Source organism: Setaria italica, chromosome VIII (assembly GCF_000263155.2).
Source record: "Setaria italica strain Yugu1 chromosome VIII, Setaria_italica_v2.0, whole genome shotgun sequence".
NCBI classification, from domain to species: Eukaryota; Viridiplantae; Streptophyta; class Magnoliopsida; order Poales; family Poaceae; genus Setaria; species Setaria italica.
In genome coordinates, this window is record NC_028457.1 from 12,547,438 (window position 1) to 12,552,832 (window position 5,395).

A 5,395-nucleotide genomic window follows, 5' to 3' on the forward strand; every position below is an offset into this window, starting at 1 on the left:
TTCAATAATTTTAAATTTTGTTGGATAATTCTTAAAAAAACTGCATTAATAATTATCTGAGTACTTGCCTCAGTTATCAATGATATACTATTTTGCATGGTCTTTTTTGGATTAAGTGAAGTTTCACCATAGATATAATAAGAAAAGTGTGCTTAATATATGAAGATGTTGTACGGCCAAAAAAGTTCGTGATGTGCGTAGGGGCTTGACAAGCCTAGCTCGCTCAACTAAGTAGCTGGCTTAGCTTTATCCGTTCTTTCGCTGACGAGCTGAGCTACAATTTTTAGTTCCTTTAATATCAGAAGCAAAGTGACATGAGCGTCACAGCAGCCCAACGGGCTATCCCCAGTAGCCCATAGTGCTACCTAATCGGCGGCTTAGGGTCGGCTCTGATCCGTGTGAGGCCCATGTGGCTCATCACATCAATCTACCCCCAATTTGTCATCCACAATTTTACGCCGCGTGCAGTGGTTGTTAGCGAAATAAATTCGGAGAACCTTCAAAAAAAAATCGGAGAACGGAAGGAAACAAGAAAATGAAGGAGCCCCGTTGACCGACCACGCAATACTGCCAGGATCAGAGGTGCCGAGGTTTAGGTAGTGATTGGTAGAGTGTATAACCCCTAGCCAGATTTGCACAACGCAGCCAAGTTCTGTTTGGCAGGGGGCTTAGGGTCTGTTTGGTTGGGTTGTGCCTGTAAATAAACTGTGGGTTGTAAGCTGTGGAAAAAACTTATGTGAGATGTTTGCTTGAGAAAGCTGAAAGCCGTTTGCCCCTGAACTACTAGGAGACTGTTGATATTCAAATTGATTGCACTAATCCACATGCAAATTACCATTTTAGAAAGGAAATTTAATTTTCTTTAAGTTTTGCATTCACCATTAATATATGGTCCACATAAATAAATTCATAGAAGTTTACAAAAGGCATATGGTTCATATAACGATGTCCTTCTTCAACATAACTATCTCTCCATCTGGATTATCATCTCCTTGTGCTTGTGCCGTAGCACTATGTTGTAGTAGGTACTCCTCATCAGCATCACATCTATCAAACAACCTATCTTGCAAATTGTTGTAACGAATAAATTATGCAAAGCCATACAAGCTAGAATTATATGCTTCTGAGTAAGAGTAAGAAAACTTGGAATGCCCTCCAAAATACGCCACTTCTGCTTCAAGACTCTGAAAGCCCGCTAAATGACATTTCGAAGAGATGAATGTAAGAAATTGAACACCTCGTACTTCCTTTAAGGAGCACACCCATTACGAAGTCGAAACTCTAGTATATGTTATGTGCTTCCTTTGAAAGGGGTAAGATATCCTAGTCAGTTTGGATAACCAGAGTCGACGAGATAATATTTACCTATAAAACCAAATTAGCAAAGCAAAATAACAATAGAAGTTTTGATAGTCACAAAACATGTATATATTTAGGAGGCACGGGAAATGAAGGAAAATTTGCTAAAGCATGATGCAAGATCCGTGTGTCATGTGTAGAACCCAGCCACCCAGCAACCACAATGATAAATCTCAAGTCACAATCACAAATAGCTAGCACATTTTGAGATGTATACCTATGTCGACATGTGTGGTTGACCGCTTCCTCCGCTGGCACTACTACTGGAACATGTGAACCATCAATAGCTCCAATAGCCCCTATGAAATAAGGCTAGAAACGGTCCTCTTTGACCTTTTCATGGTCAATAGAGAAAGTAGGATCTCCTGGCTTGATATTGTCCTTTGCTAACTTGCACAAGCAATTCAATACTTCATGAAACTTGGTGTGCATTGTACAAAGTGACCGGGTAAAACGGTTTTCAGTTTGTGAGAATGATTCAGGTCCTCCAACTATCCATAAGAACATCACCTATGACTCCATTGATGATACATTGTCGCTTGACGTCAAACCATAGTTCAAGATGAGCAAGTCATGAAGTGCTATGAAAATATCAATGCTCATCCTAAACATCTTATAGAAGTACCTTGGACGATCCATGCACCTCATAACCCATTGAAGTCCAGTTTCTGGTGTTTCCCTATACTCTCTTTTGTGCAAATATCAATTAGTATACTGGTCCCCCATTTGACCAATAGTGGCAGCCTGTTGGGAAAGTTCAGCTAGAAGCAGTAGTCCTTTTTGGCCAAATCTTCCATGTTGGCATCCATCTACACAAGATATGGACAACAATCAGAATTAAAATATGGACATCAATGTGACAACAAAAATTGGACAGCAATGACTACAAAATATGGACAACAATGAGACAACAAAAATTGGATAGCAAGACAACAAAATATGGCAATGACAAAAAAAATATGGACAGCAATGAGACAATACAATATGGACAGCAATGAATGGTTCTCAGATAACACAAGTAAATAATCTTTTAATGTACAGGCAACATTATTTGAAATGGTTCTCACATAATAGGAGCAAATAAATGGTTCTGACAAGACCACACTAGAAATAAATGAATGAAAAGTTCTACAGGCACCTCATCAACTCCTTCTCATGCTCCCTCTCAAGCAGATTGAACCTTCCTTCATTTGTTTCAAGCGAGCTAAAGATCTTCCTAAATTCAGGCTTGACAACCAGGAAGGTGACTGTGTGCATTAGAGCAGTTTTTTCTTCCACCCCACAATCTTTCACCATATGCATTGCCTCTTTAATCCTAGGGACTTTGTTGGTTGGAGGAGCTGATGATGCTTCAACACTTGTGGAGATCTTCTCCGCTACTGTACCTATCTTCAAACATGTGTTCTTGTAACAGTCGAAAGAATGGGCTCTTCTCATCCTTCTCTTCAATAGCAGTAGAGCTGTCCTTGCATTTACTTTTTCTAGATTTTGTTTTCTTCAAAGCATCCAACTTAACATCATCATTATTTGGATTTTTTTTACGTCTGCCACATCCTCATCACTTGACTCATCGGAGGAAATATCATCAGGACATGATGCACTAGCCCTGCTGACATGTGTCTTATCAAACAATATATGCAAATCATCAAGGTGCTTAGGTCCTTGTTTTCTGAACCTCACATGGTTGCATTTGATACCTTTGTCTGGATTGTTGCATCTCTCAAATGAAATGTAAAAGTTAGCAAGTTATCTGCAAATAAGCATGAAAAATAAAAAATGAATAATTACAGTAAAGTTCTTACAGCAAGGTGTTCAACCCACCATTCCTTAGAGTATTCAATAGTTTACTTTGTCTCATTCCATCCAAGCCCAGTAGCACAATTCTTGAACTCCATAAACTAAGTATATTCCTTTTTTGTATTATCCAACTTGTTCTTCAATTGTTTCTTTGTTTGCTGAAGACTGGTTTTTTCTTCATACTTGGATGATAGATTTTTCCAACCAGTCCGAGTGAAAATCCCCAATGGCCTATTCCCAGCTTCTATCTCTCCTTTGCAAATATCAATGAGATGATTCACATTGGCATCACACCAATTGGCTTTATCAGCCATTCTTCAATCAAGCAAAAAAAAGTTTTCATTCAATTCAGTACCAATCATGCAACAAGTAATTTATCATTCACTTTTTTACTAATCAAGCATGCTAATCTGCTGTGTACCAATCTGATTGGATGCTACTGCACAGAACCTATAAAAACAGCACGCACACAAGTACTAGCAGTCTAGCCAAGTTGATATACAAACATTGTTGCTGACAATCCTACCAATCCTACCAAACCATAACCATGGTTGCTGCAGCCTAGTAAGTTCAAGCAATCATACCAATCCATAACCATGGTTGCTGCAAAATTATAAACCAACATTGGAGACACTCAACCAATAGTACCAATCTGGAATCAGCAGGAAGGAAGAGGAGGGAGAGGTACCTGCTGATCTGGGGCACCACGAACCAATCGAGAACCAATCGAGCAGGGGAGGCGGGGAAGGAGCAACTGCAACTTGCCGGAGAAAAAGGGAGCACGAGCTGCGGGTAGCCGAAGCCGAGGGAGAGCAAGAGGAGGGGGCGGATGTGCAGCTGTTCTCCTACCGGTCCTGCTCGGTTGCCCGCCACCACATCGTCCAGAAGACAGAGGGAGAGAGGAGGTCAATCAGAGATGGAGGAGCGCCACCGGAGCTTATTTCAAGGCCCGTCGGAGTGGGACAGCGGGGCGCCACTAACGAGGTGGGAACCCTAGCCGTGGCACACCTGTTCCTATCGGGGTAGGAAAGGGAGGACCAAGAGGAGAGTGGGGGGAGGGGGGCAGGAGGAAGGCGGGATCGATTCGAGGAAAAAGAACGAATCGGTATCTCATAACAAGTGGTAGGTGGGTAATTTAGATGAAAAACTACCCCAGGAAGCCGTAAAAAGCATGAGGATACCTGTGGAAAATAAACTACACCAAAGCAGCTTTCTCTTGAAGTCAAGGAGATGGGATACCCCCTTGTTTCGCTTCTAGCTTTTTTTTGGAAGCAACAACACTTTGATATCTGAACCGAAGGGACCCTTAGTCACGCATGGACTATGCAAAAGGGGGAGTACAGCCTGCATTGCGGGAAGTGCATTTCATTCTCATTTCCGGCTTATGCCGGCTGCATAAGGTGTCGGTGGCCCAGTTGAGTGATTCAGCTCACCTCCCTCAGCGTCCATGGCTGAACCAAGTCGCTGGATTTGGCCCCGAATCGATAGCACGTTCTAGCTCAGCTGCGCGGCTCGCCGACCTCTTCGACAGGCCGCGAGCTCCAGCACGGGCGGTCTCCGACTCCACACTGCCATGTTGTTAATGTGAGGGCCGCAATAGCACGGCGCCGGCCCTGGTGCAGGGTGGGCGGGGCGGCTGTCCCAGGCCCCAGAAAGTTTGAGGCCCCACCTCAACTATATATACTCTATATGTACCTGCATTATTGTTCTTGTAGGTGTGTATAAAGAAGCAAATAGCTGTATCGATCTGCTGAGTTAGAGTTGATCCTCAATGAAGCCCCAATAAATCTACGTAGGCTACTGCAGGTCACAAATGTTCATATCAGTTGGGTATGGATGCATAGTATATGGGTGTTTTGCATCTGTACGTTGTTTTAAAAAAAAAGAGTTCTTAAGGTATAATATATTTAAAAATGAGATCTTGCCCGGTGTTCATGACCTTCATCACGAACACCGGCCAAGAAGGGCTACGGTGGTATCGGGATGAACGGTGTCACCCCGAAGGATGAGGTCTTTCCTGCTGCTTGTGACCGAAGATGAGGGGCTCATTGTCGTCAACAGTGTTCAGCACGAGGGGGCTCATCGGCCACCTCATCTTCATCGGCCATATCGTTTTCATCGACCTTGGCTTCATCCACATCGTCTATAGTGTTCAGCTCAAGGGGCTTGTCGACCACTTCATCTCCGTCAACTACCTCATCGCCTTCATCCTCATCGTCAACGGTGTTCGGCTCGAGGG

The 5,395-nt window shown here is 43.0% G+C and overlaps 1 pseudogene; it reads right to left on the reverse strand.

Annotated features, from left to right (window-relative positions):
- Positions 1-2,714: 2,714 nt before the first annotated feature.
- LOC101754694 lies at positions 2,715-3,470 on the reverse strand (annotated as a pseudogene).
- Positions 3,471-5,395: the final 1,925 nt, after the last annotated feature.